The following is a 22,942-nucleotide window of genomic DNA, read 5'->3' on the forward strand; positions in this document are numbered from 1 at the left end:
TCTGGACTGTAAAAAAAAGATTGAAAAAAGAAAATTTCATACATGTGTATAATATGTCTTAATCATTTTCAGACCCCACTCTCTCCTTCTAACTTATTTTGGGTTCTCTCAGTACATTTTCTCTCATATTTATGCCCTTCCTTTCTCTTTTTAAGAACTGTTTAACTTTATTTTTTCCAGTATAAAGACAGTAACTGTCCCTTCACCAGCACCCATCCATACCAGTAGGTCCATAGTAGCAACAGGAGGGTCCTCCCTCTTCAATGCTGGAATTTTCTACTAGCTTTATTATTTATACATCTTGGGGATATAACCAGAGATGCTTTGAATTCATGTGTTAGGTAGCCATGCCTTTGCCAAAGGGTACCATTTCATATTGCTCTGCCCCATCCTCCAAATCTTATAATCTTTCCATCCCTCTTCCGTAATATTTCCTTAGGTGTGAGGACAGAAGAGTTACAAATTCTAACACAAGGTAAGCACACATAGACCTAGTTGAGAACACTTCAAACAGCTGTAAATCTCCTTATTAACCACTATTCACTACAGTTAAAAAAAAAAAAAGCATCTTTGACTAAAGTTAAGAACACTACAAATCTGTTGGCACCAGGAGCTCAGAGATCAATGGTCATCTAATTTTCTTTATAAAACAAGTTTTCCATAGAAAGTTTACAATTTGATCAATTCTCTAAACTGTAATATTGGTCAGTTCCTAAGCAATTTGGGTCAAAAGTGACATACTCTCACTCATGCATGAATCCGGAAGGGCTCAAGATTGAGTGGCAGCTTTCTCCGACAAGCACATAGGTTCTCTGGCTCTCCAGCTTTCCACAATGGAAGGATGTATCTGGAAGGCTCTTGGTAGATGTATGATCTTCAGCTTCAGATTCTGAGCCTCTAGAACTGTCAGAAATAAACACCATTGTTAGAAGTTACTCAGCTTCAATTGCAGCACAATCTGGACAAAGATAGCGATGATACTTCTACTAGAGTAAAAGCTATCAACAGAAGAGGTGCTGAGCTTATAAGTCCTATTTACACATGAGAAGTTTGTTTACAACAATATTTGCTTTTTGGTTCTTTTTCCAGAAAGGCCTTTTCAAACATTGAAAACTGAGTATTCAATGAATCCTGTGCTGTTAGGTTTTGTGTGCTTTTTCATACATTGTTGGCTATTCTCCGTTTCGATTTTATGACTTCCTCGGGGTATTAGACTGGCCAGAGTGCCCTGTTTTTCATCATTTAGTACATGACACAGGAATTTAATTACTTTTCAACAAAAAGATGAGTGACTAGTAAAGGCACAAAATTGTATAGCATTAAAACTTCTTAGAACAGCCTTTTATCTCAAATATGAGACTCTTAAAGAATCTCACATTTGAACCATTGACTATTTGACCAGGCTATCAGAATTTGTACTTCTCAGACCAACACAAGTCAATCTGAGTTATGTACCTACAGTCTAAGCAATAAGGAAACACATCAAATAAAAGCAGACAGATATTAGCTAGTAAATACCATGAGTTTAAAATTGAAACACACAGCAGCTTAACAGACTGGTGTTATTTGAAAGAGAACAGATGTGTATTTAGAGTATTTAGTATGTCAGAAATAAAAAGAGTTTGTTTGGGAAATATTTGCATGTGGTTGGTCACAAGTGAGCTAATTTCTGGGAAATGCCCACAGTCTAGAAATCCATAGAGTTAGAAAGAAGAGACCTTGTTGGAAGAGGAGGAAAATATGTGAGGAGAGTGTCTTGATGCTAAAAGAGATTTATTGATGAAAATATTCTGTATTGAGTCATGATGTTTTGCAACTTTAACAATATAAATCTGTGAACGCATCTTCTATAATATATTAATATATAAAATATATACTGATAAATGATAAATTTTATGGCTTGTCACTTATATATAAAATAAAACAAAAAGATATTGAAGTAGCAATATTAATAAATAAATAACCAAGAATTTTAATGTTGACATAAAATGTTTTATAATGTTTATACAATAAAAATACCACAAATAAAATATTCTCTAGATACTGCTGTAACATTAGTCAGGTTTTGGTGGCTCTCAGATTACTTTAGTAATATAATAATCTATTTTCTAAGTTGGAGTTTTAAATTATATCAGGTCTTCAAAAATTAATGCTTGAAGTAAATATACTTATAATGTATAATTGTAATTAGTTTCTTCATGGATGCAATTTTAATATCTTTAGTGAAAACATTGACTAGTATCCCCAAAGAAAGTCCTGTGACTATATGCCGTTCTCCTTGTCAGGTATCCCCCAGATCTGCCATTTCCATAATTTGGGGGTTTCAGTGCAATCCTGGCTTCACATTCATAGATTCATACAATGGCATCTTCTCCATGGAAGGACTCCTCTGCTGTAAACATCTCTGTAACTTTCCTTAATGGCAGATGAAGATTCTACAACCTCTTTGCTCATGTATCATCCTTGACTCTAAAGCCAGACCAAGGGGCTGAAGCTCCTAAATTCTGTTTATGGAGGATAGAACCTGGTCCCTTTCTTAAAATTTGCATAATATTTGTATTTCTTTTAGCTTCACTTTTACTTTTCATTGTAGACAGATCTGGAGATGCATTTCATAACATCATGATGGGAAGCAAATAGACACAGGGATGGAGCAGTAGTTGAGAGCTTTCAATCTTAATTTACAGGCAGCAGACAGACAGCAGTGAACACTGACTCATATCATAATTTCCACACATTTATAATTATTTTGAGGAGCAAAAGGGTAATTTGTGTATCATTCTTTATTTTTTCTTCCTTTGAAACATTAAGGTTTTTTCTTTTTAAGATATTCTGCAAAACAGTATTGAAAATCATCATTTCTGGTTTTTATCTTGGCTGTCTAAAATTTACAGGCACTCACAGAGATGAGAACTGTCTAGTATAACCTTGGTATTACCAGCCCTACAATGAACTGGGATATCATAATTATCTTTCCCTACAGTAACTCTTATGAGATTCAGAGTTACAGGCAGGAATTCTTAACCACATGTTGTCAAAACAATTTATGTTTCATAATATAGCATCAAACTTAAAATAAACTACATACATGACTTGTTTAAGTTATTAATATGTTTCATGCATTTTTGATGATGAGCAGAGAGATTAATGCTTACTGGCACAAGAAGCATTTGCTTCTTTGATATAATCAATATTCATTTGACCATGCTCCTGCAAATAACCTCTCAACAAGTAACCCGAATTTAAGAGTTTGGTTCATATATACACGTGAAAAAGACAGTTCAAGAGGTACTGGTTGGGAAGCAGGAATGGCAAGGAGGTAAAGGAAAGGAATTGGCTAAAAATTATTGAAATGTATTGTATACATGAATTAAATTGTCAATGTAATTCATTGTGTGCAGTAAATTTATGATAATAAAAATTTAAGTTGTACTATCCAGAATTTAAATTCAAAGTATACTGAACATAAGTCATTTTATCCTACAGAAACATCAAAATATTCTAAACTCACCCATTAAAAATTAAGGAACAACTGAATATATGTGATATATTTTCTTTTAAAATGTTTCTTAGGAATTCTTCAAGGAAAGATCTACAAATACCAACTAACCTCAGCAGTAATGATCAGATTCATTTTTTTATTTAATTTCAAACAAAGGTTTTTTTTACAAAGAGTAATATATATATATATATATATATATATATATATATAACAGAAATAACTAATTCTCAATTTGAGAGTATGAACTATTCATAATAGGCCAGAATATATTATGCTGAGACATAATAAGAAAGACAAACTTTTCAAAAGAGTTTGCAATCTATCCCTGAATAAAACCAGCTTCTGTGAACACAGGATCAGTAATGAGCTGAAAGAAAGGTTTCAGTCAGTGGGTTCATGGTGCTGTGCCACTGAAATGAATAAAATTTTTGCTGGAGAGCTAACTTATTATCTGACAGCTTGCAAATACTTGGGGAAATCAACCTTTTTTTTTCTGTCATAGCTAGATAATTTGTTCTATTGTGTAATAAAAGAATCTCTCAGAGGTCTCTTCTTGATAAAAGTATTCCTGATAATGAAGAAAAATGAGAGAAAGTGCCTATCTTGAATAAGAAGACATAAATTAGTATATTTAGAACTTAACTATTCATAGAACTAATGCTGTTGAACAGCCTGAGTATCTACCAACCAATGTAAGTATACAACATTATTTCTCTATAAGCCAAAATAGGATCTAGTTAAACATTTAAATTATGCTACTACATTGTAAGAAATAGAGATGGCAGAGCAAAGCACTGAATGCTACCTCAGATTTGCTATACAGAATGTGAGAAAAATCAGGACAGGCAAAATAATTTGTTTGATTAATCAGTTACATGAGGACAAGAACAAAAGAAACATTATCAACTTAAATAGACTAGGACAGGCTCTTGGTCCTGTGAAGGCCTGACGCCCCAGTATAGGGGAACACCAGGAAGTGGGAGTGGGTAGATTGGTATGCAGTGGGAGGGGGGAAGGGATAGCTGACTTTCTGAGTGGAAACCAGGAAAGGAGATAACATTTAAAATGTAAATATAGAAAATTCTAATAAAAAATCAAAAGACCTTAAAAAATATGTTTACTTTTAAAAAAAGAATGTTTAAGAAGACATTAAATAGTAATGTACAGATCTCACATTATTTTAAATTAATAAAAATTTATATTTATGAAAAAAGTAAGAATTTGAATACTTACAAGATCACATTTTTCAAATGTTATTGTTTCAGGGATTGTGTATGTGTGTGTGCATATATATATATGTATATATATATATATGTATATATATATACATATATATATATGAATATGACTAACGAAAATTTGTGTTTACCAGATAATACCATACTACTGAGACAAGAATCTGTCTTTTAGATACACTTTACAAAATATGGAGGGAATCAGAGGAGAGACAGAGATGGAAAAGAGTGTCAGACATTAAAATAATTACTAAATCTTTGTTGTGGTACATAGGAATTAATGTTTTCTACATCTGTTTGTATTTTAAATTTTTCATGAGGATTTAAAAACAATACTATATATAATACAATAAAATATACATTAAGAAAATATTAACTGTAAATAGAAATGTGTAATATGACCTTCCCTTTAGCCTCAAGTGGGCTGAACCAAACCTTGTCCTTGCCACAACTGGCTAGCCCACCAAGGGTGGAGTCTTTCACCTTATGTGAGGGCTATTATTCTGTGGAGTTTGCAGCTTCCCTAAAGAAGCCACTCCCTGCTGAGCTGCTGAGCCTGCCTTCTGGACAAGATGAGGTCACAAGATCCTGGAATAGTGAGGGATGGGTCCCCTTTAATATTCTCAGACTCTGAAATATACATTGGGCCTTGATCAGAAACCTGCCTTGGTCTCATTCTTCTCTTGCAGTCCCCCCATCATGCCCCATTTTTCCATTCAGGAACCCAAGTAACCTGTGGCCACTGGTGGCTACAATGGAAAGAGGAGAGTATTTGTGAGTAGTGTGGGATATTCTGTTTTAGACAAATTTTCAGTTACTCAGGAGCTAAGACACACTAATAAGATGTTGAAATACAACTTAAACAACAGATAAAATTCCATTGCTGTTATTATCCACAAATCTCACTGATGTTGGCATAGAATTTAGAAATTGAATAATAATCTTTTATCTTTCTCTGGATATTTACCTGTGCTTATGTCACAAACTACAGATACTCTGTAACAAAAACTGTAATGGCTATTAATTCTCTGATCTCTTTGCAGCTGGAAAAATAAGATTAGCCTTTACATATTCTATCAATAAAATACGAGAATAATCAAGAAGAAACCTGAGTTAGCAACCAGTAAACTACTTATTGTATAATCAGGAGTTGTCAATGAAGTAATAAAGTGAAAAAGAAAAAAGTTATAGAAACAAGGATCTGGGAATATAGAAACCAAGATTTTGAGAATATAGAAACAAAGTTCTGGGAATGTAGAAATAAAGTAAAATAAGGGCGCCATATTCCAGCTTCTGTAAGCAGTAAGCAGTGTGGAAACAAAGTTTTACAGTAGCAAGCAGCAGCTTCAGGCACTGAGAAGTTGTGTTCCAGAGACAGCCTAAGATATGCTCTAAAAACAAAGTTCAGTGGTCAGGATGTTGAGTCAGAATGACCAGGCTAAGACCAGCCAAAACAAAAATAACTGGTGGTCCCAATGAGGTCCATGAAAACAAGATTAACAATTCCTGGAATAACCCACAAACCCCTCCCTGTGGTGAATTTCAAAAAAGACCACCAACTGTCACCCTGACCTTGCTGATGACAATCCCCCTACTACCTAGTCACTCAGCCCCTTCCCAGCGACTTTTCAAGGCCAGGTCCAGAGCTGGATAGGGAAGTTGGCTGACTAAGTCAAGAATAAACCCCTTAGCAAGCTAACCAATGCCTAATGAAATCTTTTGTCCTGTGTTCCACCAACCAGAGTAAGCCAGCTAGCCCTGTTGCAGAAATCTGACCTCTGTAAAGTATAAAAGATGTGTGCTTTCTGAGTTTGTGGTTGTCTCATCTTGCATGGCTAAGCAACCCCATGTGCATTAGCCATGCACATTGGATCAATAAACCTCATGCTATTGCATCGATCTGTCATCAATCTGTGTTCTGGGGTAGTGCACCTAGGGTAAGACCTTGGGGGTCTTACAATATCAAAAATTAACCCATTGATATATTCCAAATTCTTTTATATTTAATTATGCCAACTACCAGACTTATTTGGATAGGGTGTTGTAAGACCAGAAGAGCCTTACATCCGGGATGTCCCACTCACAGAAACACAGAGATGGAGATCGATGCAACAAGCCTGAGGTTTATTGATCCAGTGTGCTGGAGCCAGCCTGCAATCAGGACAGAGGCTACCCCTAACATTCCAACAGTTTTTATACAGTTATTGAGGTAGACTTTGGTAGCAGCATGAATTGTTTTACACCCATTTGAGGCCCAGGCTGCCCTTTCTCAGCATTTGTAGCCTCAGGCAAGGTGTGGTCTTAATCACCAGAAGGGGGAACTGAAACATTTTTGGTTGTTATCTGCACCTGCCCTGCCCTGCTGTCGGGACATAAAGTTCGTATTGCTGGGACATTCCAGGAAGGGAGTGTACATTCCTGGCAAAGTCTTTCAACAACCATCTTATGTTCCTCTCTAAGGTCACATATTTCCCCCCTCTTTCTCATGAGTATTTAAATCATGAAATTATAACTCACTATGGCCCAGTTCTTGATACTGTTGTCTTAACATCATAATCTGAACTGTACTTATGCATTCTCTAATAAACGCCAGCAAGCAGTTAGAATTGCAGGGGCTAAAAGTTAAAAGTTAAAATGCAGGATTATTAATGGTCCCAAGAGGGTAGAAATCAACTAAGTGAGCCAAAGGGAAGAGTTAAGCCAAGATTCAAACCATCCCTGGCTCTGCTCTCTTTTTCTCTTCCTTTTGGCCAGTTCCTTTCTAACCTTTGCCATTGAGTCCTTTACAGTTCCAGAATGGTCTATGGAAAAACAACATTCTTCCTTCAGGGCTGCACACAGATATCCTTGCTAGAGAAAGAGGAGGTCTAGGTCTCTCCTGTTTTGGAAGACTACCTCAGATAATGAAGTCAAGGATTCCTGGATCTTGGAAATGGAATTTTCCATTTCCACTATATCAGCATCTATAGTGGACCTAAGACTCTGATAGCTCTGGTGTTAGAGTGCCAGTTGAAAGACCCCCGGAGCTCAGGAGAGCCTCACTCAAGTCCCGAGATGACATGACCACCCAATAACTCACGAGAGACCAATCTTGCTACAAGCGCATGAGGTTTATTTGGGATAGGCTGGTACCAGGATCTAACCTGTAACCTTGCAGGCCAGAGGGGTTCGACCCTGAACAGAAGAAGTGAGGGGTATTTAAAGGGAAAAACCACAAATTGGGGGGGGGTGAGGGGGTTACCAAGGAAACATAACAAAAACCACTGGAAGATTTCAGAGGGACCCAACCCAAGGTAATCAGTCAGTTAGGGAGGGGAACATATTCCTTCTAGGAATGTAATCTTCATCTATCCATCGGCAGGGTAGAGAGCCTAGGCAGGGTGGAGAGCCGTGTAAACCAGTAGACTTTCATTCCTAGTTCCTTCCTCATTGTGTATCAGTCAGGAGGGGCAGGTATCGGGAACCAGAGCCCTGAGGCTCTGAGTTAGCCAGGTTCCTGGAACTGGCCAGTCTGCATTCCTGGCTGGCTACAATGGCCCTCCATGTCCTTTTAGGTAAAGGTTATACACCATACATTTCTACTGATACATTTCCATTAAATACTCTTATTTTAAAATTCTAAAATTCTCCAGCCTTTCACCAGTGATGATGCTCCTGTGGCCATTCCAACTGCCCCCAGTCCCAGTCCCAGCAAAACAGAAATAGTTATCCCTATAGGTTCTCCCTTAACCCTGAGCTGGCTCTCATCCCAGTGGGACAATTATTGTTCATAGGGATGGTACACAAGTCTGGGACCTAGTTGTACCAGAACACAAAAATCCTGAGTGTTTTCAAGTACCTGAGAGTTGACACATGGAGTAACTCCTGAGGTGCATGCCCACCATCCCTCAAGAGGGGGGCAGGAGGTAAACAGGTTCACTCGGCTGAGGCAAAGTCTGATTACAAAGATGGGCATGTGAGGAGGGATCTTTCCCACACATACTCCTTGCCCAGTAATGACAGACAAATTGAGTCTAGCATTATGTTGTTGCCAGTGGCACTGTGAGGCATCATCAGACAGGTTAATTGTCCCATCAAAGGCAATCCTCTCAAAATAAGGGGAAGTTACTTTGTAACAAAGCCAGCAAGAATTAGTAGCAATGGGGTTAGTGCTATTGATGATCTGAAAAGCTTCCTGAACTAAATGAACTAAATGTGGTAACTCTGCATTGTCTTTGGGAGCAGGAACTACACCTTGGTTAGCAAGGCTGGACAGCCTGATAGGGGGAGCGTTGGGGGGAGCGAAGGCCGAGGAGCTTTAATAGGGGGCTTGGTGGGAACCAGAATTTTATTGGGGCCTAAGGGGATATGTGAGGTCACGACCTTCAGCTTAATAGTGAACAATAGTCCAACATCATATCTCTTTTTGTCAAACCTAAGACCCCAGGTATAGCCCCTGGTCCAATCTAAGGCCTGTTTTCCTGGTTTAATGAATGTGATTCGAAGTAGGTGATACCATCCTAAGTATTTGGGGATATCTTTCCAATCCAAATTTCCCTGGCTCTCCATTTCCTGATGAGTGTAATTTGCTGACACTTTGATATAGTCCCAAACAGAGGAGGGCCCCCATGAGACATCACAGCCCCAATTCTTACAGAAAAATTCTGCCTTTCCTCCAAACATGGGGTTTAGGGACCAATTTTGGTAGAGCCCAGGGCAAACATACAAAGGAAGAACCCTCAGCATGCTCCTCTGATCTTTGGTAGCGCAATCTCTCCATGTGTCCAGTCCATGTTGCCTAGGTGGAGAAGGCATTGAAGGAGCGGTCTGTATATCAAAGTACCCTTGTAAGTCTCAGTTGGCTGGAGCTCCTAAAGCCAATTTACAAACATCCAGAAAAAGGTCAGGCCACCAGGTGTATGAGGTGGTGATCTTAGATAGATTCCAAACAGTCTCCCTCCCCATTTATCACCTGCCTGGTTAGGTTTCATGGATGATGAGGACCAAGGATAGAAAAGCACAAATGAAAAATACTAAGATACAGTACCAGGCAGAGGACCCACATCTTTGTGCTCTTTGATGATCTTCGGCTTCAGAGGGTTCTCTGTAGTCTGGGCCTTTCAGGTAGGGTGATCTTCTGGAATTCCAGTTTCAGTTGAGTGACCAGGCTTCACATGCCAGGCTTGTATCCAGGCAGCAATTCCATCCACCTTGACAGCCGTTGGGGTAGTCAGCAGTACTAGATAGGGTCCTTTCCAATGGGGCTCCAGTGTCTGGGTGCAATGTCACCTCATGTAGACCAAATCCCCAACCTGGAACTGATGTGAGGTTTTAGGAGTACTAGGTTCATAGGCAGCTGCCAGTTGTGACCATACTTCTTTCTGTACCACCTGCAGGCCATTTAACCTGGTTTTATATCAGTGAAGCCCACTTCCCAGTAGGGTCCCAGCTTATCTACATGAGATCTCTTACCAGGGTCAGTTTTGCTTCTGCAAGCATTTACCTTCTGGCAGGGCACACAACTATGCACTATTTGTTATACCAGGTGTTTCAGTCCTGGAATATACTTAGATCTTAAGGCAGTTTGAGTTAACTTCTTTACCCCTAGGTGAGTCCATTGATGCATTTGCTTTATCATTATCTGTGCTTGTTCCTGAGGTAGAATCTTCTTTCCTGATGGTGTATACCAGAGTTCTTTTTTCATGATCAAAGTGGTTGTTGAGGTCTCCTGAGATGACTGCCAGATTTTCAGCAGAGTACCAGAACTTGGGTCCCGGTGGTTCTGGGGCTTGGATCACCATCATTGGGGCAACTCTTGAGGCTACTGCCCTGGCCTCCTGATCTGCCAGTTTATTTCCTCTGGCTATACCCCTCTGGTGACCCAGACAGTGTATGATAGTCACTTTTGCTGGCTTATGCAGGGCTTTTAACAAGGCCAGAATTTCAGATTTGTGCTTGATCTCCTTTCCTTGAGAAGTTAACAGTCCTCACTGCTGGTAGATGGCACCATGAACATGTGCTGTGGCAAAGGCATACCTGCTATCTGTATAGATATTGATATAGATTCTTGCCTCCCCCCAACTTAAGGGCCTTGTTGAGGGCAACGAGCTCAGCCTTTTGGGCAGAGGTTCTTTCAGGCAGAGCCTGTGCTCACACGATTTGTTGTCTGCCTAACATGGCAGCACCTGCTCTCCATTTTCCTTCTTCCAGGAAACTGCTACAGTCAGTGAACCAAGTAGCCTCAACATCCGCCAGGGGCTGATCTGACAGATCTTTGCACCAGCCATGTGTTTCAGCAAGCACTTGTTGACAGTCATGGATGGGAGGCTCAAGGTCAGGATCTGGAAGCAGGGTGCCTGGGTTCATGCCATGGGGGGTGCAAATGTGATTCTGTCGGTGTTGAGCAACAGAGTCTGATAGTGAGTCATATGAGCATTAGTGAGCCACTGGTTGAGTGGCTGGCAAGCCACTCTCTCCAGGGAGTGTGGATCAGATACCACCAAGTCCTGTCCCATAGTTAATTTGTCTGCATCTTTAACTAGCATAGCAACCTCAGCCATGATCCGCAGACAAGGGAGCCGCCCTGCCACTGGGTCCAGCATTTTGGATAGATATGCTACTGGCCTTTTCCATGGTCCCCTTTTCTGGGTCAAGACCCCTTTTGCTACACCCTTGTTTTCTGCCACAAAGAAGTGGAAGGACTTGGTCATATCTAGGAGACCCAGGACAGGGGCTGACATTAGGGCTGTCTTAATGGCATTAAAAGCCCATTGTTCTTTTTCTCCCCAGACAAAGGGCTGTTTGTTCTTGGTGAGTGGGTATAATGGAGCTGCTGTCTCAGTGAATTCAGGTATCCATAGGTGACAGAAACTTGCTATGCCCCAAAATTCTCTGACTTGTTTTTTGGTTAGTGGGCAGCGGAATATGGAACACAGTTTCTTTTCTAGCCTCTGACAGTCATCTCTTTTCCTCTTTAAGCAGATACCTCAGGTAACTAACCTGTTGACTGCAGATATGGGCCTTATTAGCTGAAGCATGGAAGCCCAGTTCTCCAGTTCAGTGAGAAGGTGTTTTGTTCCTTCTAAGCACAGTTTGTTGCTGTAAGTGGTTAAAAGGAGGTCATCTATGTGTTTCAAAAGAGTTACCTGAAGGTTGGCTGCCTGGAACATGGCCAGATCTTGGTGTAGGGCCTCATCAAAGATGGTGGGGGAATTCTTGAAGCCCTGGGACAAGCGAGTCCAGGTGAATTGGTGTGGCTGCCTGCAGCCACACATGAATGGGTCTTCTGGAATGGGAGTCAGAGCCTGAAAAATTAAGGGAAACAGAATGCGGTAAGGGTTTTAAAAAATGAGACCTAGGCATGGTGTGCTTTCAGTCCACCATCATTATTGAACTCTCTTTGTTACAAGCAGATAGGTAGAACAAAATCCCTCCCCCAAGTCTATCAGCAACTCTTGGCTGAATCAGCATCTTCATCTTCAGTCTCTGGAGGCAGGACTTTCAACGTAACAGGAACTTGGAGAGAGGCATGGGTATTAGCAAGAGGTTATAGAGAGGCATGGCTATTTGCAGGAGGTTGGAGAGAGGCATGGCTATTTGCAGGAGCTTAGAGAAAACATGGCTAATTGTGGCAAGGCAAGGTCTGAAGGAACCAGCTCTTCAGTTGGAGGAGGGTCACAATTTGGCCCGTCATGTCCAAATCTGGGTCCTTCCATTCAAAGGTGAAATATTTCTGACTCTTGGGGACTAGAGATAGGCAGAAAAAGGCATCCTTGAGGTCCAGAACTGTGTACCAAGTTCTGGAGGAAGGCAAAGAACTCAATAGGTTATACAGGTTGGGGACCATCAGATAGAGGTCAGTCACCTGCTTGTTCACTTCCCTGAGGTCCTCGAAGTTATTAGTCCCAGGTTTCTGCACAGGCAAGAATGGTGTATTCCAGGCAGTCTGACATTTCCACAGGATCCCCAGCTTATGGAGGCATAAAATGTGGGGTCAGATCCCACCTTGAGCCTCCTTGGACATAGGATACTGGCAGACTGTTATCAGGTTGGATTGGGCTTTCAGGTCTACACAGATGGGGAGGCAATTTTTGGCTTTCCCCATTCCTGACGTTTCTGCCCATGCCTGTGAGTAATTCTGCAACCACCAGTCCATTTAGCTTTTATACTCCTGTCTTCAAACAATTGATATTCATCTTCTAACTTTATGGTCAATACCTGGATAGGCTCTCCCTGCCAGACCTTGACCTGTGGTCTCTCAGGGAGGAAATGGATTTGGGCCCACATCTTAGTGAGGAGGTCTCTGGCCCCCATCTTAGTGAGGAGGTCTCTCCCCTACAGGGACTAGGGACATTCAGGAATAACAATGAATGAATGGGATACCTGGCCCACACCAAGATCCACTGTTCTTCTGGTAGTCCATGAGTATTATTTGTTTCTTGTGGCCCCCTGGACCCAAGACTTCTTATTGGAAATTGGTCCATCCATTTGTAATAGGACTGAGTGTTGGGCCCTTGTATCCACAAGAAACTGGGTGGGTTTCCCTTCCACTTTAAAGGTCACACTGGATTTGGGAAGGGGGTCTGAACCCTGTCTCTCCAGTCACTGTCCTCTTGCACAGCTAGCACCTTGGGGCCTAATGGTCTCTTCTCGGTAGCATAGGGTCCCTTCTTTTTCTTGGAACAGTCTTTCACTCAATGACCTTTTTCTTTACAGTAAATACATTTGTCCCTAGCCAGCGGCACTCTTATGTTGCCAGGTACTGTCTTACTAGGTTTTCTAGTTTCTCTAACTACAGTGGCCAAGATCCTATGGAGGTTCTTCTGTCTCTTCTCTCTTTTGAGCTCTCTAGCCTCCTGTTCCTTCTGCTTTCTCTCCTCCCTTTCTTCTTCTGATTCTCGGTTATGATATACCTTCTCAGCTACTTGCATTAGTTCTCTCAAGGACTTGTACTGTAATCTTTAAAGTTTCTGCAACTCTTTCCTGATTATCTTTGCTAGATTGATCAATAAAGGCAACAGTAACTCTTGCCTTATGCTCTTCACTGCTAGGATCATAGGGAGTAAATTGGTGAAAGGCTTCCATGAGTCTCTCTAAGAAGGCAAAGGGAGACTCACTCGGCCCTTGCACCACTTCCCTTACCTTAGTCAAATTGGTGGAGCTGCGTGTTGGCCCCCTGAGACCTGCCATCAGAGCCTGCCAGTAGACCTTCAAGTGCTCTCTACCTTCTGAAGTGTTGAAGTCCCAGTTGGGTCTGGTCAATGGGAAGCCTACATCTATATCCTCAGGCAGGAGGGAAGGATACCTGTCATCCTCTGGGACATTCTTCCTGGTTTTCAAGAGGATGCACTGTTTTTCTTCAGTAGTGTAGAGGACCTGTAGGAGCTACTGACCATCATCCCATGTAGGCAGATGGGTAAAAAGGAGAGATTCTACTAAGTTAGTCACAGCCTGGGAATTTCAGAAAACGGGGTATTCTGAGACTTCCAATTATAGAGGTCAGCAGAGGAGAAGGGCCAATACTGGAGCAGTTGAAGACCTTGATTGTCAGGAGGTCTGTAAGCACTGAGAGGCAACACAGTTGAGGTGTCTATTGACACCTAGCACTGGCTCTGTGTCCTTAGGGCAGATCCAAAAGCCTCATCTACTGGTGAGGGAGGGTGGCCAGGTAGGCCTTCTGATGCTGGAGGATCAGAAGGACTCGATGCCTGAGGACAGAGGACAGGGGGATATGGAGGTGGGGGATCTAAGAGGAGTAAATCAGTGTCTTGATTAGAGGAGATGACCTCTTTTCGAGAGAAGTCCTGCAGAGCCAAAATCTTCTTGGGCCATGGGAGTATAACAAAAGGATGGACCCAAGATGGGGGTGTGTGACCAGATCTTCCCACACAAAGATGTAGGGAACCTTGTCAGGATGGCTTGCAGAGCCAATATCAAAGATCTTCTTCTTGACTGCCAGTATGGTGGGGAGGGGGAAAGACCCTTCTGCCCCACCCTGACTGAAAAGTGGCCCATTCAGAACAGAGAGTGGTCCATTTGTCCTTTGGAACAGCAGCAGACAAGTTATGAGCCCTGGTTTCTATTTCACTCCAATGTTTCAAGGTGAAGCCCAAAGGAGTTGAAGCAGACTGTCCCATTCTGTCCAAAAATAATATCAGTCCCAGTCCACACACAAACAGAAAAACAGAAAGTAAAATACCAATGTGCCTCTGCCACGAGTGCCACAGGAGGGACACCAAATAACTCGGTAGAGATCTTCTTGCCAAAGACCTCTTGTGAAGTCAAACCCTTTTGACTTCCTACTGGGAGTCTGGATGGAGTATCCTCCAGGATTCCTGTATGGCATGGCTATCTGCCACTACTGGCCACCCCAGTCAAGCATCTCCTTTGTAGAGCTTCAAAACTGAAACCAAGCTGATCAGTGGCTGAGTAAAGTCAGAGAAAGCAGAGAAGTACAGACAAGACAAACACAGAAAACAGAAAAACAAAACCACAGTATCTGCTCGAGGGGTCCTCCAGTTTCCAGTCACTGGTCCCAAGAAGGACTATTCCTGGCCAATGCACCAAATGTAAGACCTGAACAGACTTATGTCCAGGATGTTCCACTGACAGAAACACAGAAATGGATATTGATGTAACAAGCATGAGGTTTATTGATCTAGCATGCTGGGGCCATCCTGCAATCAGGGCAGAGGTGACCCCCAACATTCCAAGCACACAGTTTTTATACAGTTATTGAGGTAGACTTTGGTAGCAGCATAAATTGGTTTACACCCATTTGAGGCCTGCAATACCCTTTCTTGGCATTTGTGGTCCTAGGCAAGGTGTGGTCTTAATCACCAGAAGGGGGAACTGAAACATTTTTGGTTGTTATCTGCACGTGCCCTGCCCTGTGGGGCATAAAATTTGTATTGCTGGAACATTCCAGGAAGGGAGTGTATATTCCTGGCAAGGTCTTTCAGCAACCATCTTATGTTCTTCTCTGACGTCATACAGTTTCTTGAACAAAGGTTCTTTATGGAGCAGTGAAAAATGACTCAAAGTCATTCTTGGGTACAAGGTGACAGCCTGGTGTTCTGCTCAAGATGGATCTCCACAGATCTCATTTAGCTAGCTCAGCTCTTGGAGAACAAAGCCCAGTCTCATTTTGCATATCAGTTCAGCCATGTACCTCAGGTTACCTTTTGATTATCCCAAAAATCAGCATTTTATTACCTTAGCCCCTTGATTCTTAGAAAACACAGTAAGTATATCTATTTTTTAACCATAGCAAATTAAGTCAGAGACCAGACTGCCTTTGTAAGCACAGACAATATGCTAGTACAATAGGATCTGGTGCTGAGATCACCATTCCAGCAATGCCTAGGCCTAAACTATCTCTTTCCCAGGATGGTCTTGAATTCAGGAATCTACCTGCCGTTGTAACAACAAATAATAAATATAGCTGGGTGGGGTCTTGCCCTATGATCACCAATCCTTAAATTTCTTTATCTCATTTCTTAATATCATTCTGACAAGTTGGCTTATAGTGCAGCTACCTCGGTTCTCTCAAGTCTATGAATTCCCTCATACAATTCATATTGCATCCTTATATTTTGCATAGTTGAGAAGCCCTGTTTATATATTTTTGAACTCATGTTTTCAGAGTTCTTTGTCACAGCATTAATGGCTGTCCTGAAGGTCTCAGCATTTACCATTTTGCCAAGGGCATGAGACACAACGTTACTTCTCATACTCCTATGGCTTCTAATTATCATGGAGTCCTTAACCTTGGCAGGGAGAATATTTCCTGAAGAAGTATCCTAAAGGAAAATATAGACATTATTATACAAATAAGCCTTACGCCTAGCAATGGTCAATATCCATGGGGTTACTGCTAGCTCTGCTTCAGCTGAAGGAACTATGCCATGCTGACCATTCTGCATGGCAGGACTTGGCATAATTGTATCAACTTAGAGGTAAAGTGCCATAATTTGACAGATGGTTTAGTTAGAATAGTTAACATTTTCCTCTCCTTAAATAGTATTCAAAAAGATTGTTAACATTTTAGTGAAGATTTATATTTAAATATTAATGTTTTGACTATACTTCTCTGCATTTTTTAGTGTAGTTCCAAAAGTTTAGATACATAGAAATCCCATGGTAAAGTCATTAACATATTATGAAGTCCACGCCAAGTTCTCAAAATTTGTTTTTCAAACAATTTTCCTGGTATTTCTAATATAACTATAGTACAAAATATATTTGGGTAGAATTAACTAATTATAAAAAGAGCTACTGAGAAATATTTACATCTTTAGAGTTTATGATTCTCCTGAGAAGTACTGAAATCATATTTTTAAAGTGAGAGTCTCAGAATTATGAACTTTAGGAAATATCTAGAGTTGTTTTTCTCATACACCTTCAAGTTTGAGAGGGACCTGAACTAGAGTTGTCTAATTGCTCTTTTATAGATTAAGCATATTTTCTATACTGTCTCATTTGGTATTAACTATAGTGACCATGGACCTGAGGAAATCTTGAAGCTACTGAGATGAGCACAGAATTTTCATTTATTTTTATTTTATGGAATTCAAACTTTCACTAATTAGCACTAGTGTCTACCACCACAGTGTATAGAGAATGCTTTGGTTTTCAAATTTCTTCTTAAAACTAGTTTTCTTTAATGATAGCCAAAGGAGTAGACCAGAGTTATGGCCTCATAGGAAGAACTTCAACATCCAACCACAGCAGCACTTCTAGTGTTCCTTGGGCTTTCAGTTTTATACTGAAAGACCCCCGGAACTGGGGAGATCCTTACTCAAGTCTCGGGATGACGCGACCACCCAATGACTCACGAGAGACCAAACTTGCTGCAATCACATGAGGTTTATTGGGGATACCGGTACCAGGTCGATCTCATGACCTTGCTGGCCAGAGTTCGACGCCGGGGTCGATCTAGTGACCATGCTGGCCAGAGCTCGATGCTGAACACAAGAAGTGTGGGGTATTTAACCCACAAGTTGGGGACAGGGAGAGGGTTACAGTGGAGACTTTCAGAGGGACCCAATCCAAGGTATTCAGTTAGGGAGGGGAACACATTCATTCTAGGAATGCAATCTTCATCTACTGGTCCACAGGGTGGAGAGTCTCATAAACCAGTAGACCTTCATTCCTAGTTCCACCCTCATCGCAGATCAGCCAGGAGGGGCAGGTATCGGGAACCAGAGCCCTGAGGCTCTGGGTTCCTAGAACTGGCTACTTTATATTTCTGGCTGGCTACATTGGCCCTCTATGTCCTTTTAGGTAAAGGTTATACACCATACATTTGTATTAAATGCCCTCATTTTAAATTCTAAGATTCTCCAGTCTTTCAATACCATGATACATGCCATCAGGAGGTCAACTGATTGTGCAACATCCCTAAAGAGAAATTAGGAAAATGTATTAGTACATTTTCAAATAAATATGAAGTCATTATTTATCTGCCAAACAATTATGGTTTGAGTTTATTTTAATGCAATCTTTTCAAAGGTTTCTCAATGTACTCTTCAACACATTATATTATTAGTCATAATAATGGCTTTGGGAGCAAACACAAAGGGCTCAAGATACTATCCCCATTTTTCTTTCAGAAAAACTGACTCTTACAGAAACTGAGTGGCTTATTGAAGAATCTCTAAGAAAATGTCTTATGAGATATTATTCTTCCAAGTTATTGCCAGTCTGCATTGAGAAGCAATTAAACTTCTGACACATAAAGGCATCTTAGTGCAGTGGAAATTTCTGGGTGTATCATGTGATGTTTTGCTGAAGCAGACTCATACAATGTTTTGCTAAAGCAAGACATGTGATGCTTGGACAGAGTATAAGTAGGAGTCAACAAACAGTAATGGAAAACTTACATCATTTGCCAGGCAAGACTTCATTGTTATTGCTTCTTTGCTGTGATTCACTTCCTTGGGAGAGGCATGGTGGAGAACTGCTGTTGTTGATTCCTGTTTGGTGGCACTTTTGAACTACTATTGATATCCTGACATTACTGGACTGGACTGCTGATATCCTGACCAATGAAATTGGAATCACTCCAAAAACCTACTTCTAAACACACATCCATATCCCCTTGTCTATCTTATATACTATCTTTTCTTCCCTACCTTTGGACGTTAGGCTACAAAAGGGGGTCAAAGTATTTGAGAACCATTATTAAAGTAGATTTTGAAAAATCTAAGCCTACACCTCAGCAATAGTTTAAAAATCTCTTTCTGTGGGATTTAACTATTCAAACAGATGTGCTATATGATCTCCATTGTATGCTGTGAAGAAAGGAAGAGAAAACACCAGTGGCTCTTGAATCAAGACAATCTTTGTAGGAGGCAGTTCCGATGCTTTGATTGAGAATTTGCATGTGAACCCTGAGGGTCCCGTTCACCAATTGTTTCTTGTTTGATCAATAAAGATGCTAGTGGCCAATCAGCTGGGTGTGTGTCTTTCAATCGCACTAAAGGAACCTAGGTGGGGCTGGTAGCATAATCTGCCTGGAGCATAAAGCTGTGCAGTAAGAACTACTCTCTACAATCTTTTGCAATTCTGACCACATAAACAAAATCATTGATTGATCAGGGCTACCAAACAAGGACTTGGGGGCCTTATTTCTTCTAGCAGTTCCGATAGGAGCTGAATCAGGGTTTATAAGCATAAAAATCACAAGCCATATTACATTTTAATAATTCTTGCCAGTCAGGACTCAGGGATTAGGGATTCCAAAGTCTTCCATCGTTGCCAACTGTCACTGAATGTAAGTGGTTTTGGCCAACCAATCAAATTCATTTGTTCTTTCTGTTTTTAGAAACAGGCATTACATTTTGGGTAACTATTGTTGCTTAGAGATAGAGTTGGTCAGGTTAGGAAAAAACGGAGTTTGATGTCAAAATGTCAGTATTTAAGAATAGTTACTTTTATCTGTTCCCAACAGATGGAACTTAAGACACAAATGAAATAGGAAAAATGAATACTAGACTCAAACATTTGACAATTAAAGGGTAGTTCATGTACTTGAAGCTTCTAGAAGTTTACTGATATTTCTCACACTCTCTGAAACAAGTTAACGGAGATATGCCTAAACTAATCAAATTTTCCCTTCAGCAAATCATAGTAAGGGTATGGGGATTCTTTGGGTGGAGTAAGAAGTAGAAGATCAGAGATAGAATAATATGAATCTTCCTATAAGTGGCAAACCTCAGCTAGGATGAATGATTTTGTAGAAAGGTTTATGTCTTGGTGCCACCTTCAACTAGGCAGAGACAAGACTGCTGGTCACAAGCAAGTCACAGGCATGCAATAAATAGTAATTGGCTATGAGTAGCACAAAAAGACATAAAATTGCTGTCAAATTCCAAAATTTTCTAACCCAGCTATAACTTTATCCAAAATGAAATAATTTTAGCTATATACACAAAGATTAAAGAAATATGAAGTAAACATTAATTTTGTTTGTTTATGTTTTTGTTGTTTTGTTTTTCGAGACAGGGTTTCTCTATATAGTCCTGGCTGTCCTGGAACTCACTCTGTAGACCAGGCTGGCCTTGAACTCAGAAATCCACGTGTCTCTACCTCCCATGTGCTGGGATTAAAGGCATGTGCCACCACTGTCTGGCTAAAGTAAACATTCTTGAGTGAGTCTATTTTGCTTGGAGGAGGAAAACCTAACCTGACCTCTTAGTATGCTTTCAGTCAAAGTCCCTTCACCATAATAATAGAGTGAGAGAATTTTCCTGTGTAATGTGGAGTAAAGGATAAAGGAAAGATCATTTAGTAACTGTTGTTGAGATATCACATCTGTGTTTAAAAATAAACCTTCAGAAAAGAGGCCCTGGGTAGAGTTTATTCCCTTGGTAATCTTTAAGTGCCGAAGGACAAAGTGAAAACTTGTAGCCCATTATCAGACAGGGCTCCTTATTGTGGTATTGTAGGCAAAGGCTCATGAATACGTAAATATTATATATATGGAAAACTTGCTTGACAAGAGAATAGCTGAAATGAACTGATTCTAGTTATAAGTCCGTCAGCCTACCATTTTTTATGTTTGGACAGGCTATTGCTAAGTGACAGATCATTAAGGCTATCTATGCAGTCAGCATAAATGAAGAGATAATTTGTTCCTAATAACGTTCAGATGACCTCCCAGGCAAAAAGTAGTCTTTTAAGAGCATGTATGTGCACGTCAGAGAGGTTTTTTTTTTTTTTCCTCACAGTTAGAGCTGGGTGGCTGGTACAGCAGATTAATAAAGATCTTCTGACAGAGACATATCTGGGATAGATCTCATCACTTGCTGTGAGCAGGGTGATGATTAATCAGAACTCTCAATAAGAGGATTCCAGACTGTGCTATCTCACACTGACAGGAAGACAGAAACATCTTCAAACTCTTACCCAGTGACATACTTCCTCAGCAAGGAGTCATATTCTAAGAATGTCATCACCTCCACAAACCACAGAGTGCCACCAACTGGGACCAAGTATTGAAACATAAGAACCTACTAGAGATATATCTCATCCAAAATTCTACATTCTACTTTATTATTCCTAAGTGTCACGGGCATTGTGCTCGCCAGTTTCTGCCAACTTGATACAAGGTAGAGTTATCTGAAAGAATGAGGGACTCAACTGAAAAACAAAAACAAAAACAAAAACAAAAACAAAAACTTCTGTTAGGTCCTGCTGTAGGCAAGTACATAGGGTGTTTTCTTAATTAGTGATTAATGGGGCATTTGGAGTGGTGTCATCTCTGCACTAGTGGTTCTGACTTCTATAAGGAAATAGGCTGAGCAAGGAATGCTAAGTAAGCCAGTTAGTAGCACTCCTCCATGGCCTCAGCTTTAGCTCCTATCTCCAGGTTTTGTGCAGCTTGAGTTCCTACTGTTGTGCCAGGAAGCTTCTGTGAACCCCAAAAGACCACAAGGAATTGTTTATGATGTAATAGCACTAGGGTCTCTTTATTATAATCTTGCACTTGGACTCTCTTCTAACCCAACTGTGTGTGACACAACAATACAGGAAGGGAAGGCAGAGCAGCATCAAACCCTTAACAGGACAAGATTTTGCAGGGAATGGGAGTAAGTAAGAGGGTGTACAGCCTGTCAAGCATCTAACCGAATGTCTATTGTAAGCTGACAGGTGGGTGCTCTGAAGCAAGACCATAAACAATCACAAATGGTCTGAAAGTACCTCTGAAACAATCAGGCTAATCTTTGATTAACTGTTGCTAGGAAGTAGCTAGTAATTCTGGCTAAGGACAAGCCTTGTATCCTTTCTGGTAAGTGGATGTAGCTTGGGTTCTGCTGTAGGTCAAGTTCTCAGACTTTAGTTGTTGTTGTTGTTTTTTAAGGTAGAGGCCAGTCCCAAGATAAAATAGGTTTGGCCTCTCACTATCTTCAGTACTTTTGAAAATGAAATGTTCTATGGAACTGTGAGTGAAATAAACCCTCTCCTCCCCGAATTGCTTTGGTCATGGCATTTCATCATAGTAAACCTAAGACAGTCATATAAGATGCAAAAATGCAATTAGTTCAGCTTTTGATGTCCCCAGAGTCATTCAGTCTCAAAACTATTTAAAATTCCAAAGTCTGAACACTCTTCTGAAACTCCAAATAATCTCTAAACTCTGACCCTTGTAATATGAAAATCAAGTTATATACTTCCAACATACACCGGCTTGCTTAGAATACATATTTTCATTCCATAAGGGAGGAATAAAGGCATACTGGGAAAACACTGGACCAAAGTAAGATTGAAACAAAACCAAGCAGGAAAAATAAGAAAAATACCAGATTGTGAAACTCCATGTCTCATGTCTGAGGTTTGAGTTTCAAAGGACTTAGATAGCTACCTGCCTCCAGCATTTCTTCTTATAATATAAATATCTCTTGATTATTACATTGACTGTCTATATCACTCTTTGGTAGCTATCTCATTGCCCTGACATTTCAAATGCTTTGGGGTTTCTTCTACAACCAAGTCTTCATGGGATAGTCTCTCAGGGCCTCCTTCTTGAATGAATCTAGCACTGCTAGATGATAGCTGGCTTTAGAAGCTCCCAGAAACTACAGAACAGCTCACATGACCATAGCTCTTTCACCTTTAAAGCCCCTAAAGCTAGTACCATGTGGATGAAACTGACAATATTGGCTTTAAACTTGGGACATATCCTTGATCCCTTTGACCATATTAGTATCACATTTCTTTTTTT

At 40.5% G+C, this 22,942-nt stretch overlaps 1 pseudogene; it reads right to left on the reverse strand.

Annotated features, from left to right (window-relative positions):
* Positions 1-11,702: 11,702 nt before the first annotated feature.
* Positions 11,703-22,942, reverse strand: part of LOC116095266 — a 37,267-nt pseudogene continuing 26,027 nt past the window's right edge.

The sequence above is a fragment of the Mastomys coucha genome, unplaced genomic scaffold, assembly GCF_008632895.1.
Source record: "Mastomys coucha isolate ucsf_1 unplaced genomic scaffold, UCSF_Mcou_1 pScaffold18, whole genome shotgun sequence".
Classification (NCBI taxonomy): Eukaryota; Metazoa; Chordata; class Mammalia; order Rodentia; family Muridae; genus Mastomys; species Mastomys coucha.